The sequence below is a fragment of the Procambarus clarkii genome, chromosome 42, assembly GCF_040958095.1.
Source record: "Procambarus clarkii isolate CNS0578487 chromosome 42, FALCON_Pclarkii_2.0, whole genome shotgun sequence".
In the NCBI taxonomy this organism is placed as follows: Eukaryota; Metazoa; Arthropoda; class Malacostraca; order Decapoda; family Cambaridae; genus Procambarus; species Procambarus clarkii.
Window position 1 is genome coordinate 10,350,609 of NC_091191.1, and position 19,322 is coordinate 10,369,930.

General features: G+C 39.7%; 1 protein-coding gene across 3 annotated transcripts in view; it reads right to left on the bottom strand.

Moving 5' to 3' along the window:
* LOC138373601 (uncharacterized) overlaps positions 1-17,911 on the bottom strand; it is a 134,779-nt gene extending 116,868 nt beyond the window's left edge. Inside the window, exons 1-3 of one of the 3 annotated variants that reach the window (XR_011231254.1) lie at positions 17,788-17,911; positions 9,544-9,735; positions 6,334-6,455 (exon numbers count right to left, since the gene is read on the bottom strand). The gene's annotated coding sequence lies outside the window, so the exon portion shown is untranslated. Of the gene's footprint in view, positions 1-3,512; positions 3,745-6,333; positions 6,456-9,543; positions 9,736-17,787 lie in introns of all 3 variants that reach the window. The other 2 variants (XR_011231255.1, XR_011231256.1) reach the window with 2 other exon arrangements.
* Positions 17,912-19,322: the final 1,411 nt, after the last annotated feature.

Below are 19,322 nucleotides of genomic sequence, written 5' to 3' on the forward strand. Positions count from 1 at the left end.
GTCGACCGTGTTTCCGAGCAGACAGTAGTAGTCTCTGTCAGCGGTGACAGAGTTGGAGGGTTTAGAGAAGCCCTCCCTAGCGCAAGCTGGTGAAGTAAGGAGGGTTAGAAAAGCCCCCCTAACGCAAGCTGAAGTAAAGAGGGTTAGAGAAGCCCCCTAACGCAAGCTGAAGTAAAGAGGGTTAGCAAAGCCCCCCCCCCTAACGCAAGCTGGTGAAATAAAGAGGGTTAGTGAAGCCCCATGACGCAAGCTGGTGAAGTAAAGAGGGTTAGCGAAGCCTCCTGACGCAAACCCTATGAGGCGAAGAAAGTTTTATAGAGTCCATTCTCAGCCCCTCGCACGCTGTCAGACCTTTGCCAGCCTGAATTACAGCAGTTTTATGTATTTTTGTTATTCATATTGAGGGGAAGACTTTTATATCTGGGAGACCCAGAGGCCGTCTCGACTGTCAGGGGGGATTCTTTCTTTATCACGAGCCTCTGTGCCTTTATCTCGTGTTATTATTATTATTAGTATTACTATTATTATTCTGCATATTTGTTTTTAGCACAGAAAGCAAGTAGATTTGTATGTTTTTGTGAGCTCCTTAACTTCACTTTGGAAAATGTTTATCTCGCCTGGCGGATGTTGTCACTTTGATGAAGATCAAAGTGACCTTTTGATACTCCTGCCACTTTGAAAACTCTCCTCTCATTCCTGTTTATACTCATACATACACTCATGCATACGTTTCTATACATGCGTGTACAATCATTTGTGCAAGCACTTAATTCATACATGGTTTGATACATACATTAATAACACAATGTGTGTGTACTAACCTAATTGTGCTCAGTTGTGCTTGCGTGGATTGAGCTTCGAATCTGTGGTCCCGTCTCTCAGCTGTCAATCAACTGATGTACAGGTTCTTGAGCCTATTGAGCTCTATCATATCTACATTTCAAACTGTTTATGAAGTCTGCCTCCACTACATCACTTCCCAGTGCATTCCATTTGTTAACTACGACGCTGAACAAAATTATGTTGTCTCTGTAGGTCATTTGAGTACTAAGTTTCCACCTGAGTCTCCTTGTTCGTGTTCCACTCATGCTAAATAGTTTGACAGCACGCTGGATACGTAGTCCTGTGGACCGGGGTTCGATTCCCGGCGTCGGCGGAAACAGATGGGCCGAGTTTCTTTCACCCTGATGCCCCTGTTACCTAGCAGAAAATAGGTACCTGGGAGTTAGACAGCTGTTACGGGCTGCTTCCTGTGTATTCATCTGGGACTGGGACACCCTGCAGTGCCCAGGTCTCTCTCCCCCGCTACACACAAATCACCATGCAGAGGAACATGAGACTAGCCCCCAAGCGCCGAGCTTCCAATCATGAACAGAAAGACAAATTAAAATATATTCAATTTTATCAATAGAGATGAACGTCAGACAACATTTCCTTCAATCCTACGCATCTTTTGAGATATATACAAGAGTTGTTACATTCTTGTACAGCCACTAGTACGCGTAGCGTTTCGGGCAGGTCCCTGGAATACGATCCCCGCCGCGAAGAATTATTTTTTCATCCAAGTACACATTTTACTGTTGCGTTAAACAGAGGCTACAGTTAAGGATTTGCGCCCAGTAAATCCTCCCCGGCCAGGATACGAACCCATGACATAGCGCTCGCGGAACGCCAGGCGAGTGTCTTACCACTACACCACGGAGACTAGGGTTATAATCTCTTATAACCCAAGCTCGCATCCAGCATGAGCTGTTTCGAAGCCGACCATCGAATCTTACACGTGGATAAGGCTGTTCCGTGTTCCTGAGGAGGAGGAGTTCCTTCCATTATGTATACCTCTGTTGATTGAATTGCCTGGTTCAACAATTGGCTCACTCAGGTCCAGCGCTTGAGCTGCCGGTGATAATCTTGTTAATATGAGGCGTCCTGATGGTCCTAGTCTGGTGGTGTCCTGATGGTCCCTCGTCTGGTGGCGTCCTGATGGTCCTAGTCTGGTGGTGTCCTGATGGTCCTTGTCTGGTGGCGTCCTGATGGTCCTAGTCTGGTGGTGTCCTGATGGTCCTTGTCTGGTGGGGTCCTGATGGTCCCTGTCTGAGGTGTAACGATTTGCGTCTAATTATAACTCTCTCTCTCACGCGACACTGAACCTCCCGACACTGGAAGACACAAGATTTAGGAGAGACCTGATCATTACCTATAAAATTCTCAGAGGAATTGACAGGGTAGATAAATATAAACTATTTAGCACGGGTGCTACGAGAACAAGGGGACACAGGGGAAAACTGAGTACCCAAATGGAGCCACAGGGAAGTTAGACTTTTTCAGTGTCAGAGTAGTTAACAGATGGAATGCATTAGGCAGTGATGTGGTGGAGGCTGACTCCATACACAGTTTCAAGTGTAGATATGACAGAGCCCAGTAGGCTCAGGAATCTGTACACCAGTTGATTGACGATTGAGAGGCGGGACCAAAGAACCAGAGCTCAACCCCCGCAAGCACAACTAGGTGAGTACAACTAGGTGAGTACACACACACAGATTTACTGATCAGGTTCACATTCATCTTCACGACATCTCAGCCCCTAACTTATGCCCTCAAATAAATAATGGCATCTGGGAGGAGCGAACTCAACGCTCTCTCCCAAGTTTTGCATCTCAATGTTTGAGGAACCTGCCCTCAGAGGCCGCAGGCGTCAACAAACTTCCATATCTGTGCTTCTGGAGGGTGTCGACGCTATGATTCTTGGCTTGTGTGTCAAACTGATAATGTAATAAGGATGATGTTTGATGGCGTTAGTGCTGATTGGTCTAGAACACATAAAGTACTAAAGGATATTAATTAAATCACTTACAAGATAAATATATGTATTCAATAAATTGTACCTAAGAGATGATTGTACAGAACGTATAAAACTTAAAATATTATTATGCGTGTGTGTGTCTACTATTTGTGCTTGCAGGATCGAGCTGTTAGCTCTTGGAACCCGCCTTCCTAACCGTCCTTGTCTAATGCACTGACTCCCGACCTATTTTATTTTATCATATCTACTATATATATTTCTCTCTAACACACACACACACACACACATGATATGATAGAGCCCAGTAGGCTCAGGAATCTGTACACCAGTTGATTGACAGTTGAGAGGCGGGACCAAAGAGCCAAAGCTCAACCCCCGCAAGCACAACTAGGTGAGTACACACACACACCCAGACCAAAGAGCCAGAGCTCAACCCCCGCAAACACAACTAGGTGAGTACACGTACGCGCGCCACAAAGAAATAGAAGAATCAGGAGACACGATTACAACGTATAAAACTATTAGAAAAAACAAACAAGGCAATCAATTGCACACTAATTGAATTTTGCGGTGGGTGAATCAGGGAACACAGCTGGAACTGAGTACCCAAACTGGCCACAGACAACATCAACAAATTGCTAGTGTCATAAAAAGCAAAAAAAATCAATGAGCTGTGAAGTAAAGTATATGATGTAAAATGTATAATGCATACTTAATACACAGCTTCAAGTGTAGGGGTTATCTTGAGTTATCTTGAGATGATTTCGGGGCTTAGCGTCCCCGCGGCCCGGTCCTCGATCAGCCTTCCTTTTTGTTACACAGCCCGTAACAGCTGTCTAACTCCCAGGTGAACAGAGGCATCAGGGGTGCCCAAAAGGCTGGGGAACGTGTACACCAGTCGACTGAAAGTTGAGAGGTACGACGCAAGAGCTGGAGATCATCCCCTGCAAGTACAATTAACTGGAAATACACGCACATAAATAAAATAAAATACAAAATGTTGTATTTGATAACTAAAATTACACGCCTTTCAAATTTCAAAGCAATCAACCTGGAAACATACCAATGGTTCTAAGTATCCCCCCAGACGACGAAAAACCATAAAATAGGATGAAAATCAGAAGCACAGCAGCACACACAAAAAAATCAATTCATGCCTGTTCCAACGTCGCAATATACGCGAAAAGAAGAGAAAACCTTATTCCAGCATTGCCGCCAAATTACGTTTCCAGAGGCCACATACCCTCGAAATGTTCAATATCCGTGAGTCTCCGAATCAAGTGAGCACAGGAGAGATGGAGACGGAGGAGCTGGGAGAGGAGATTGAAGGAGGAGGAGGAGGAGGAGGAGGAGGAGGAGAGGGAAGAGAAGGGGCAGGAACATCAAGAAGAGGAGGTGGTAATTCTTCCACTCTCGAGAGATAAATTCGTTGTTCGTGGTTTTACCGCAAAGGTTCCATGGTGAAGTGTGTTGAGGGTCTGAAGATGTCTTGATGGGTGAGGCTGTTGTTGTGGGGTACTGTTGTTGCTGTTGGGTGATGGTGACACCGTTGTTGGGTGATGGTGACACCGTTGTTGGGTGATGGTGACACCGTTGTTGGGTAATGGTGACACCATTGTTGATCTATCAAAGGCTCTTTAGCTTCAGAGATGCTGTGAGATCTTCCCTCTGACCCCTCTCGTCCTCTTCCTCTTGGTCCTCCCCCCCTTTTTCATTTTCCCTTTTCCCTTTTCCCCCTCCTCATCCAGTCCTCTCCCTTTCACACTCTACGGACATCTTATCCTCGATTTCATCCCGGATTCGTTTCAGACTTAATGAGAATCGCTCGGGAATGTTGGGTTTTACGCTATATTTCATAAAAAGCATTATACTTAGGCCTACCCCGATCAGCCTATGTCCGTCCCTACACCAATTCCCTCACAAACTTCAATGGGTTTTAACCCCAAGCATCCAGGCCGCAAACTTTGGACACATTATCTATATATATATATATATATATATATATATATATATATATATATATATATATATATATATATATATATATATATATATATATATATATGTCGTACCTAGTAGCCAGAACGCACTTCTCAGCTTACTATGCAAGGCCCAATTTGCCTAATAAGCCAAGTTTTCATTAATTAATTGTTTTTCGACTACCTAACCTACCTAACCTAACCTAACCTAACTTTTTCGGCTACCTAACCTAACCTAACCTATAAAGATAGGTTAGGTTAGGTTAGGTAGGGTTGATTAGGTTCGGTCATATATCTAAGTTAATTTTAACTCCAATAAAAAACAATTGACCTCATACATAATGAAATGGGTAGCTTTATCATTTCATAAGAAAAAAAATAGAGCAAATATATTAATTCAAGAAAACTTGGCTTATTAGGCAAATCGGGCCTTGCATATTAGGCTGAGAAGTGCGTTCTGGCTACTAGGTACGACATATATATATATACAGATAATGGGAAAAAGATAAACAGACCTGGAAGCAGATATATATTAATGAACAAACCTCAGTCGCGATCAGTACATCGAAATCTTCCTCCACCTTTATACCCAATTGGAGGCCATCAAGCGAGGCTTTTATGCAAGCGAATGCCGCGGAATTAATCCTGATTCACACTATAGGACGATAAAGAGCCCATTAGGAGATTTCATACAGCATAATTTGTGCAGGCGACGCTGAATTTAACCTGGGGACGAATGAGATGGGGACTGAATACTCACCAACGAGATGAGGGGGTGAGTATTCGCCAAGAATCTGGGAACTGAATATTCACCTGAACGGATAATTATTGTGCGGGAATATTGCTAGAAGTAATGAGACGGGATCCACACTACACCAAGAGCCGCTTCCACTGTCTGCCGGAGACAATTTTTTTTATAGCTGATGATTCGCAATTTAGTCTACGGAGAACACGGCCTTGCGGAAGCATATCATTGTCATCAGTCATCATTATACGTTAACGTCATCGGCCTCATTATCGGTCAACTATCTTCATGAGTCATTATTATCGGACATCTATCTTCATGAGTCATCACTATAATAGCCATCATCGTCTCGTTATCATCATCATCAATCACCATCGTCACCATCATCATTAACCCTCTATTCATATGGGTGATGAATAGTCACCGCAGGGGGAGAGGGCGGGGGATAATATATGATGATGACCCCGCCCGCTCACACTACTTGACAAGTGTCGAATTTGATATATATATATATATATATATATATATATATATATATATATATATATATATATATATATATATATATATATATATATATATATATATATATATATATAGGCAAGGAGGGCACGGACAGCCTCTTTCATTTGAGAGCAAATAGGGCAAAACACACAGTAAACACACACAAACAGAAAAACAAACAGCTACACACCTGAGACACACACAACACAGGAGAAGCCGACAAAACAAGAGGGTGGGCAGGACCAGACTAAGGACAACGGAAATCCAATAAAGCAGGAACAACTGAGATATAGACAGCGCCTCACCTGAAATATAACCTGACGAAGGTGGCGACGAGTGCCGGGTTTCCTTGAAGTATTGCAGGTGTCGTGCCCCGGGACCTGCACGAGTTATGGGACGCGTGTAATCCAATAGCCACCACGGCAGACTGTGGGAGAAATAAACACAGGAGAGACCAGGGGTCCTTGGTAAGCCTCAGGGATACCGTCAGAAACAAATGTTCTTCTCCAGGCCCCGGGGATAACGGGAGAGACCAGAGTCCCTCGACAAGCCCCGAGGATAACGAGAGGGACCAGAGTCCCTCGACAAGCTCCGGGGATAAGGGGAGAGACCAGAGTCCCTCGACAAGCCCCGGGGATAAGGGTAAAGACCAGAGTCCCTCGACAAGCCCCCGGAGATAACCGTAGAGACCATATGGTCCCTCAAAGCGTGAGACCATCGCGGTGGAGCGAATAGTCTGGGCCTCCTCCCTAATATTTAGCGAGCGTTCCTTGCTGCCTGGCTGGCCAGTGTTCGACACAGTCTAACCGCCTCGGTACTACAAAGAGGTTGCATATATTTATGGTAATTACAAACCTTTGCAGTATGACGTGGATGGGTAGGGTCGCAAAGGACAAGAAGACAATGCATATTTATGCTCCACTGAGAACATTGAAAGGTCCTGCGTAAACTATTTTGAAAATGTGTCAGTGTAATATGTCATGATGTCATATCTGAGAAAACTGCCATGTCTAAAGCTGAACAAATTGTATAAAGGCAATATTGTTGTTCCGGCACAGAGAACGACCTTTAACTTTTCCTTTTAATGATGTCGCAACGTAAGTGGAGTGAATGACATCAATGTAAGTGGAGTGAATGACATCAATGTAAGTGGAGTGAATGACATCAATGTAAGTGGAGTGAATGACATCAATGTAAGTGGCGTGACTGACATCAATGTAAGACCACAAGTTATCACAGTGTTGGCCAGCAGTCCATTTACAACACCTCTATCAACAAGACCATTGCGAGTGGAAAGTAGACTATCTTAATTATTTTATCGTGAGGTCAGACAAAACTACAATACACACTGAACTTGAATTCAAATCTAAATGCAATAAACCTTTAATGGCTAGTAATTTATAACGCTCGCAGGAGAGACTACCAAAAACTATAATAATAATAATAATAATAATAATAATAATAATAATAATAATAATAATAATAATAATTTACTGCTTTATTAAAATATAGGAAAAATAGTAATTACCAGTTACAGAACAAACAATACATCTGGTAGACTGAAACGTGAGGTAGTATATATATGATGGTTCACCTCGGCTGAGAACAACCTCGGAGCTGCGGCCAATAGTTCTGATTTATGGAGCGTGTAGTTTGCCTGAAGGTTTTCTCCTCCTCTCGACGACTGCACAAGTGGCAATGCTGGGAGACGCGGCACAGTGATGCGTCAATGTTATTAAGGCTACGGCGAGGCTTGAATATTTCTCTTGTCGACAGCTGATACAAGGGTGATGACGAAATTAAACGTGTTTTGCAGCTAGGCTGGACCCAAGGCGGCGAGGGCTGGATGTAGTGTTCAAGTATGTTTATTGTGACAAGAAAAAATACATCTCAAAGGGATAGAGTAGCTTAGGCTATTTCTACCTCTCTCCGCGATGTTGCGTTGGTGCGCGTCAGTTGATAACTCAGTCCGTTTCTCGCGAACGTTCCCAACGTCAAGAAACTGTCGTATTAAAGTGTCTTATCCTAACCTACCCGAGCACCCACGAACAGAAAACAAGACAGTATGTCAATTTCGAGCTGCTACCAATATCCAGTACGAGTTTTTTGGCCTGAGGCAAAGTATACGTCAAAATGTGACGTTCTATTAAGAGGGCGGGTTGGCCCATTGGCGGTCTTTGTAGCTAGGGGTTACGTTTTCCATGTACGGTTGTTCAGGTGGTTTGAGTTAGGTCAGATGTAGCCTAAATTTTTAGCAAAAAATTGAGATATTTAGCAAATGTTTAGATTTGGTGTTGGGCTTGATGCCTATCATCCTATGAAAGATTATTAAGGCAACCACAGTAGCCTACTGACCAACCAGCAAGAATGCTTTAGTCATGAATATAGTCCAGAAGTGAATATATACATATATGTATATGTACACTCAGTGAATATATACCGAGAATTGGTTATACTTCTCAATATATATATATCCCATGGAACTAATACTCAGACTATTTGATATTTTAGATGTAAAGAGATCTAGCTCTCTCTAATTTGAGTACGATATTAAAAGGCACTTTGAACGTGATAAGTACTTGCTTGAAATTAACTATAATGTCTGAAACAAAGGGAGGTAATGTTCAACTGTCTCTGGAACATTTCAACCACTTTCAAAATATGCGCGGAAAAAATATAACAATAAAAAAAACTATCGTTTTGTCATAGCTAAAACGATGACTGAGTAAATATTGCAAAATATTTTTAATGTCAACAATAAAGCACAACACAAATTAAATTATGTTTTATATATTTGTTTTCTTGCAAATGACCTTTTCGAAGAAAACTCTATTTTTATTTGCTCTCTGCTAGTAATTAATATTCCGCCTGAAATGTCGAGGGAATGTGAATAGCCTAATGTTGAAGTGTGAGATTTTAGACCTCTATAGTGAGCTTGGCGAAGAGACGAGGCTTCACTGCTTATCATGAAGCGCCAGACGGAATTACACAATTAGGCTGTTAGCTGAAATACCCAGCCCGTTCTCGTAATTTGTCACTATGCACAAAATACAGTGCTAACCTAGCCAATAAACGCACGAACCCAAACAACCCACCTAACCTAATCTAACCTACCAATACATCGAAATGTGGATATTTGTGAGCGGTTACTTTTTATAGTGCTTTGTAATTTGTACGTTGGGGGACCAAAAACTTCCAAATGAGACGCACTAGTTAAGAAGACTGATTGAAGTACCCGGGTGAAAAATGAGCCCTATCATCACTACAACACAAGTCTTTTAACACGCGAACAGCTTCACTGATACGGAAAATCTCACTGGTCCACAGGAGTTCCTCGGGAATCCAAATTTTATAGCGTGTCTTCAAACTAACGGTGACTAAATGTGAACATCCTGAAAACAGGGTGTTCATCGTCAAAATAAACCCGGTTTACTTTAGTGCACACTGCCACTACAAACAGGGTTCCATTTAATGAACATTATATTTAAAAACACGGTTTAGTTCAGTGTACATACCTTGCAGTTACCTTGCGATGCTTTCGGGGCTCAACGTCCACGTGGCCCGGTCCTCGACCAGGCCTCCTCCTACATCATCCCAACAAACGACCACTGTCGACTCTTCGAGAGATTCCCGGGGCTCAACCACAAGCCGAAATTCGACCCCGGAGATTCTGCATAGTGGTCGTAAAGCTTTTTTTCTTGAGGGGTCTGTGGAATCGATTTTATGTTTGAAAAACAGAAGATCGCAATTAAGTAATTTGTTACTGTTAAAATTTAACAAATATTTGGTAACCAAAAAGTACCATCTTAAATTGTAAGGCATGGAACAGAAGCTGAAATTCCATTTATATATATATATGATGACCTTCCTTGGCTGAAGTGGGAAAGCGTTGATAACTATTTATATTTATGAAACGTTGATAAAGCATTTTAAGAGAGGTGTTTCGGACAATGGGAATGAGTGCAGCACTTTTCGAGAAAGTTTGAATATAACTACTGAACCAAATAATTTGGCCCCAAAGGCGAAATATGAGTTATGCAAAGTTTGGTTGAATTCTGCCTTTTAATTATCGATATTAGCCTTTTTTCACACAGAGACCTATCTATCTTGTTTTTATTTCATTTCTCTGCACTATTGATATCCCTACAGACTTATTCTTTACTTTCTAAGAAAACTGTTACATTTATCTATAACTCAACTTCTCAAGAAATACTTTGCTAAGAACATTTTGAAAAATATGTTCCTACGTACATTGTCATCCTTATTTACTGCTTCTAATGCGTCACATGTCTCAGCCTAGTAAACAAAAATCCACAGTGCATTGTAGGTATACTGATATGCGACTTCTTTATTAAACTTTAATTATATTTGGTTGCTCTTCTTTTAACTTTCTTCCTCACCTACGAATTACTTTTATGTAAAGCAACCAAAACAGTAAAGCATATTTTAACTTAAATAGGCTAAACAAAGTCTTCAGAACTGCGCTCAACCTCACCCGTTAGGTTAGGTCCCAATTCCTCTGATGTCTTAAATCCTTCTCATCTAAAGAAATTTTGTTCGACATTTCTGAAGATGACAAAAAAATCCAGTTAAATAAATGAAATCCTGTATATAATTAATTATGATAATTCAAATTTTAGGTTGTAAGGGGTACGGATTGGGCTGAATAAATCAGTCCAATCATCATGATTTTCATTAATTTATAGAGTTCATGCATTAAACCTATATCTCTGTTGCCTGAGAGGTCTTGCAACCAAGTCGGGTGTGGTCGTAAGTCATCCTGCAAGCTTTGAATCACTGTGAAGGCTATAGGCGGACGCAAACCTACGACCCCAACATTACAAGTCGCGTACTCTGACTTAACAAGTCAGCGTTGGTCTAGTGGTCAGCGTTAGTCGAAGGTTAGTGCCCACCTATAGTCCTTGTGGATTTACTCAACTATAATAATAATAATAATACAAAGAAATCACAATGGCGTGAAGTATCTGAACCAGGACGCTAGCTCAAACCCCGATTGCTCCAACTGATTTTCACAATACCAAATAATGATAAGAATATCGACAAGATCAACAACAACAGTGATAATCTGAACAATTTCCTAAACATACTTTTAATTTAACTCGCATAACATTTTTTTTCTATTTCCATGTTTGTAAAGTTATTTTTATTTGTTTATGTTTCTGAAACAAAAAACACAAACTCAATGCATCTCGACACACATCACTGCATTGTGAGAGTTAGAATTCTGCTTTTTCTAAAACTTCCGGTAGTGCCAATTGTTATTTTCGTATTTTTCTCGAATACACACACACACACACACACACACACACACACACACACACACACACACACACACACACACACACACACACACACACACACACACACACATCATGAAAGAGCAGGCAAGGAGGATAATCCAAAAAGAGAGAACTCTAATTATTCAAAACCTTCCATGGCAACAAAGGAAACCAAGACTAAATGCCTACATAAAGAAAGGGACTCGGTCATACATATCCTTAGACTACGAGGCAGACTTAATTGAAATTTACAGACTTGGTTCGTATACAACACCCAGCAACATCGAAGAATTAAAACATTAAAAATGTTATTTGTAAATGATGTGTCACCAAGAATCCAGAGGAGACGAAAAGGTAACGGATATTAGTACCATGTAAGCCAGTGGGGGTGAAATCTGATCGCGCAGGTTCATATCCGATCGGGATCATAGGGTTTATATACTCTATGTATATCAGCTAATACACAGTTTCAAGACCCCGGGCCACTGCAGAAGCAGGACTGAATGACCCTGCAACAGGAACGGAAACAACCAGAAGAACATAAGCTACCATGTCTTAATTTATGTAATGTCATTCATCCATATGTCACCAAACCACCTCACCATAAGAGGATATAATCAGGTGCAAACACAGTAGAATTTGTCTTTGAGATTGCGAGGTGAAACCTCACGAAACCCCACTAGGCGTCAGACCCAAATAAAAATTTGGTAAAAAGTAAAAATGAACTTTGGAGGGTTAATTTTTAATCTTCCTGCTTCAGTGAAGAAAACATAAGAAATATCGAGAAGATTCGTGCCAGAATCATAAATCTAAAACGTTCTGTCGTTTTCAACGAAATATGTTCAAAAGAAGACTGCTATATATATATGTTTCTATATATATATATTTCTTATGTTTCTTTTGAATATGTTCTTTTGAAATATTGAGAAAATTCGTGTTAGAATTATTAATCTTACTTTTTCGGTCACATTTAACAACATATGTTTACAAGAAAGATTGCTACCAAAATACTGTATCCTAATATATATATATATATATATATATATATATATATATATATATATATATATATATATATATATATATATATATATATATATATATATATATATATATATATATTAACTGCGCCAAAATCACACCCACGAAAATTTACCTAAATTTATATAAAGTTTATACAATTACATTTAGATAAGAGCTAGAATAATGGCGATTAACTCCTATGTAGGCAATGCAAATTGAGCGGAAACTTCCCTATGAAGACTTATATTAACTTCAAATATATTTTTGTTAACATGTGTTAAGTGATGGAAGTGAGAGCAAAATAAAAACATTAAAGCGCCGCTTCTGTATTTTTCGCTTCCCCACAAGAAGCATTTTTCCACGAACTTGGGTTTCTGGTTGACTCAGATATACTGAAGAACGACTGAAAGTATTTGGACTCGAAGGGTGTTTGGACCGGGGAAGATAGGATGTGTGTGCGAGTAGTCAGGGATAAAATTTAATTCATTCCATCAATTGGTGCTATGCGGAAGATTTGAACCTGCACCATGGGTATTCCCAAACGCACACGCTTTAAACCAATGAAACCACGATAAGCTATAATTAATGTAACCTGGTATTCAACTGAATCCACGAGAGGTCTTAATTTTCTCACTGATACATCACGTTAATGTGATTTTGTTTTGTGTGCAGGAAGGGTGAACTTTTGATGAGATACGGTGTGGGGGATACAGGGAGGGTGCGTGTGGGGGAAGATGAGAAGGGGTATGCATGGGGACTCACCTGGGGAGGTGTATGGATGTGGCCTGGCCCCATGGCCAACCCGGGCACTTCCGGATACCCCATCTAGGGAAAATAATAGTGAAGAAATTCCATTCTGCTTAATTATTAGAGGTTAGGATCAGGGAATATTGCCTATTAACGTAACCTTACCTGAATCCATTTAAAAGAATTTTAAAGTGATGAGAAATGACTTGGGTGACCGTGGGCAGGGTTATTTAATCAGTTACACGGACTAGATAATTGTTGGTGTAATTGGTTCCACGTGAATCCTCTGACAAGTGGCTGATGATGTAAAGCTATTTCTAATTTCAATAAAGGATACTCTTAAACCTTCAAGAGACATCGATTTCAAAATTCTATTGAACAACAGTATAAATTAATCTTAAGACTTGTCCTTAAGTGCCATTGATCACAAAAGTCTTTTGGACTTGAGTGATTTTGACTTCTAAGGACTTCCAACTAGAAGAATCTTTTCATTTCAATAGATACCTCAACTTAAGAGACTGCTCACCCCAGGAGACTTCACCTCAAGGACACCAGACCTTGAGAGGCTCCTCGCTTCAAAAGACTGCTCACCCTAGCAGACCCCTTACAGCCTATTCATGCCTATTCATCTTGGGTGGCTTAATCTGCATCAACCATCAGACTCCACCACAAGAGCGAGGTAGTGCAGTGTACCAGTAACATCACCAAGGTGAAGGGGTATAAACTCTGCCCTTTGTTGAGAGATGACTAATGTAGGCTCGTTGCTCCCGCCTACGCTACAATTACTCAGACGCACGACCCGCCTCGCTGATGAAGCGTTCGGTATGCAAGTCACCAAGTGAACCTGAATGTGGGTTACACCACCTACGAATATGCAGGTATTAGCCAAAGTGCATATATTTTTTGTCTGGTCTACAAACTTTCTCAACGCCTTTCTAGTTTCACTTGCGAATGTCAGTTCTGAGCTACAGCGTTGTGTAATTTGAAATGGCTAGTTTGTGAATGCCATGTGCGTTGTAAGAGGAATACATAATGCTCTCGCTGTTTATGTATCTTGCGAGTCTCCAGTGCTGTAATTTGGCAAGCCCGTCCTCAAACGAATACCATCTATATTTGAACACGTGGCACATAAACTAAACCAGTTTGAAAGGATTTCGAGGAAGTGTTGAGCAAGGAGTGTACGCTGTCATCTGCAAAATGTAACATAATGGCATGATAAATTGGCGAGGGAGATCAGGCTCACACGCACGCACGTTCCTGGCAAATCTACGCCATTTGTATGAATGTCTAACGTGAGAACGGCATGCACTTAGCTCCTGGACGATTATGCACACGCGTGTGTATTTGCTATTTGTGCCTGCAAAACCGAGCTATTAGCTCTTGGACCCCGCTTTTTGTGTGTGTGTGTGTGTGTGTGTGATAGTTCCAGATTGGTCGGCTTTTCGTCTTATCGAGGCTGAGTGAGTTAAGGCAGGTGTCTGGGAATCATCAGAACGCTGGTTCAAATCACCCCATTGCCTCAAAATGATTTACTTGTATGTCATATCATACTGTAGTAAGGTTCAGAATACATAGCATTATACTATATTAAAAATATACTGTGCTACATTATATCATATTGTATTACAACAAAGTAGAGCAAGGCATGGCATGAAATACAGCACCAGTGTTTGATAAAGCTGTAGAAAATAACAGAATTAAATTTGTGTTTTTTATATTTAATAAACCAGACCAATAAACAGTTTACTCATCATAATTTTACGGGGGATAGTAATTACATATTGTTTTGCCTTCATTTACTCATACTTCATAGAGGCGCAAATTGCTAGATGAAATTGCTAATTTCCACGTTGCTGTTGGGGAGGGCCGCCATAATTGCTTGACTGACCCCTCGAAATAAATTTCCTTGTTAGCAGCTTGTTAGTAAACCCACTAACCTAACACGCAGGAATGTTGATTTCCACGGAAGTGTGCATGACAATTTTTATATATACTCCTTTTTTTAAATAGAATAATCTAAACAATTTGTCAAAAAATATAACAAGATATATCTAATTATCTAACAAGATAATTGGCAATTTGTTTAGGTAGTAAATGATTTAATTTTCACAGAACTGAGACATTCAAAATTCATGTAAACTCAACAGTTTCAAGATAAATATGTCGCGATTTTTTAACGAATTATTATGCAAAATTTTAGAGCATATGACAAATATCTCATAAACCTTTACATTATTATTATTATTATTATTATTACTATTATTAATATTATCTCAAGCTTCTTTCCATTTGCTTCAAATTAAACAAAATCAAGAACTTCAAAATATTAATTCTTCAGCCTATTTGTTCTCGCTTTCTCTTTATTAATATATTAATTATTCCCATATTTAGGCAATAAACTAATTACTTTTCCTAACCATAGAAATTCCAAATTTATTTAAATTCCATATATCAAAATAGTTCAACATTACAAATTCCAGGAATTATAGCTCGAGTACAGTATATTAATATGCAAAAATCTATTTTCAAATCCAATAATGTTTGAAATAATAAAAAGAAGGCCCTATATATGTGTCTTGAACACCCAAAGTATAAGTAAAGAGGCTTTGTGAAAACCAATAAATTGTGTAAAACAAGAATTGTTTAAAACGACAAGAAAATGTGTTGAAAATGAGAAAATGAGAATCGTGTAAAAACAAGAATTGTGTAAAACAAGTCTCTTCATAAAGGCCGTAAATTTCGTCATAAATTTCCGCGGCCTGGTCGAGGACCGGGCCGCGGGGACGCTAAGCACCGAAATCATCTCAAAGTAACCACATACAGAAGACAACCGGAAAAAGATCAAAAGATGACGATTCACAAGACAAAAGTCTTGAGTAGTCAGGTAGAGGGAGGGAGGTTGTTGTGTATAGCAGTGGGTCATTTCGTACACGATAAACTGGAAGCTAAAGCCTAATGGACGATCTTCACAAATTTCAAGGATCTGCACGCAAAGTACTAAATGGAAGCAAGTTATGGTTTCAAAAGTAATAAATCAAGCTATGGTTTCAAAAGTAATAAATCAAGCTATGGTTTCATAAGTAATAAATCAAGCTATGGTTTTTTATAAGTAATAAATCAAGCTATGGTTTCATAAGTAATAAATCAAGCTATGGTTTTTTATAATAAATCAAGCTATGGTTTCATAAGTAATAAATCAAGCTATGGTTTTTTATAATAAATCAAGCTATGGTTTCATAAGTAATAAATCAAGCTATGGTTTCAAAAGTAATAAATCAAGCTATGGTTTCATAACTAATAATAAATCAAGCTATGGTTTCATAACTAATAAATCAAGCTATGGTTTCATAACTAATAAATCAAGCTATGGTTTCATAAGAAATAAATCAAGCTATGGTTTCATAAGTAATAAATCAAGCTATGGTTTCATAAGTAATAAATCAAGCTATGGATTCATAAGTAATAAATCAAGCTATGAATTATAAGTAAATAGGCCATAAGCAAAAGTTTGGCTCTGTCTTTTACAAACAAAAGAACCTTATTTAAAATACCAGAAATGTTTAATAAGATTTTTAAATTATTATAAACCAATCATATATCATAAGGAGTTTCTGTATAAACTTAAGAAGCATTGTCTTTCTTTTAGTGAAGAGTTTATAAGACTCAAGAAGGTTTGGTGAGGCATCTTTGGGTTCGAATATGAACCTGAATACATTGCCAGTTCACATTCAAGAAAAGTTCAAAATTACCAGTGAAGAGGCAATAATGACCATGACTAGTCATCTCAATATAATCTTATAATAGAGCTCATCTCTCATCTGTAGAGATAAAAAGCAAAGCCAGGTTCAAGTGTGAACCTTTACTTGTTCCCAGACCATCTTCAGAAATGGAAAAAAGCTCAGATCTCAGCTCAGATATAATAATTCTGGTAAGTTTCTTATAATTCTATGAAGGGTCCACTCTCTCTATAGCATGTATTATTTCACTCCGGGTTCAAATGTAAACCTCTATTTGATTTCTAGAATACAAGAAACATTGAACTATATAATATTCATAGTTTTAAGACTGCAGAGCGCGAGTCACAACAGCCTGGGTGAACCTTAAGACGCCCAACCCACACATCTCAACATACAGGAAGTGACGACGTTTCGGTCCTTCTTGGACCATTATTAAGTCGTTGTAAAGAAAGTGTGGAAGATGGTCAGTAAATAAGACTAAATAATCACAGAAAACATCTCCCAACTGCAGGTAAACTGTCCTTTGGGTTCACATGTAAACCTCTATTTAGTTCAGTCCATATTCCAGAAATAATGATCTCAAGAATATAATAATTACAGTAAGATGAGTGAGAATAATGAGGGTCCGTCTCCAGCCCGTCTGCCCGTCGACACCTTGAGACAAGCGGCCTCACCTGCCCACTTTACCTGCCTCAAACAACCCAACTGCCACCAATTAACACAAAATCAATAGGTTACCTTGCCAAGAACACCACATAGCCCACTCGCAAGGACACATCACACACACCTTCCACACCTGTGACTCCATAACTGATGTTGACCACAAGACATTAGCCAGTTAAGCTCCTCCGGAGACCTCATTCACGTTCGTGGACAAGCTTAAAGGTCATATACACAAGCACAGAATACTCTAGTAATGATAAAGATGTTATGTAAACCTATGGCACTTTACCTTGTTCCGGTTGCTGGTGTCTTGGAGCCGAGGAGCCATCACCGTCGCGGGGAAACACTGATAAAGATAAACTGTACGCGGCGGCGTCGTCATCGCCGTGTCCGCCATGCTGGTGACCAGGGATGCCAGATCTAAATTTTGAAAATTTGGGACTTGAACAGAGGGGCTGTGAGTTAGGATCTTTTAATTGCCTTATAAAATTTAACGAATGAAAAGGTTTTCGTGCCGTAACATCTTTATGATAATCACGACATATCTGCATTAAAATCAGTGTGCAATTCCGGTTTTGGCCTCCACCGCCTTCTCACTTGTTCCCTTGTAACTTGTAACTCACTTGTAACACCTATATGCTGTGCTTCCTATTTTAACCTGCTATGTTAAATGGGATTCTTGTATTGTGATTGTGTATCTGTACTCACTGAATTTGTGCGCCCCTTGAGGGACTTGAAGTAGAGGGGGGTAGAAATAGCCTAAGCTACTCTATCCCTTTGAGATGTATTTTTTAATTGTCTCAATAAACATACTTGAACTTGAAGTGGACTTTATAGTTTTTTCGGCAGCTTTATTTCCTTAGTTTCCGAGCTGTTTTCTTTACCGTGAATGTTGTAATAAACTATTCCTATATTTACAGATGTTTCTCCCTGTGAAGATTATTGAACAATGGTGATTATAAGGGGGCGGAAGTTCAGCCTGGCCAGGGCCGCCAGCAGCCCTTGGGCCCGCCCTGGCAGCTCCCAGTCTTTAATTTGGCACCTTTGTGGCACCTTTGTGGCACCTTGGTATAAGCCTAACATGTATATATACACACTGACTGCCTGTCCCCCCTACACAATGATTTATTATTACCTATTATTTTATCATTTAATTTAAATATTAAATAAAATAGTTCACATAATTATTATAGTAAGTACTTAATAATTTAATAATAAGTAGTAAGTACATAAAAATAATTCAAAAGTACAGTTTAGTCATAGGAGATTCCTAGATTGGAATTCACTACCAAATTTCAATATATCCAAGTATTTTTAGTGTGAAATGCTGTTATTATATGCATAAAATGTTGTTTTAATAATATTACGCTTAACCACTTGGGCTGGACGGTAGAGCAATGGTCTCGTTTCCTACAGGTCCGCGTTCAATCCCCGACCGCCCAAGAGGTTGGGCACCATTCCTTTCCCCCATTCCATCTCAAATCCGTATCCTGACCCCTTCCGAGTGCTATATAGTCGTAATGGCTTGGCGTTCTCACTTGATAGTTCCCCCACCCCCCCTGAATAATATTACGAGAGCAGTATTTACGGGCTATTCATGCCCGTGCCACCTCTTGGGTGGCTTAATCTTCATCAATCGAGACCAGTACGTCCTAACCAGACGTTAATTGATGATATCCTGAACAGTTGATAAATAAAAGTAATTGCAGAACTCCAGTTATCTAATACTTATCATAAATGGTATAAAACCTTATCATAAGTCAAGGGATTTGTGGATCAGTGTTTAAAGGGAATTCGGAAGTAATAATGATACAGCTGATGCCA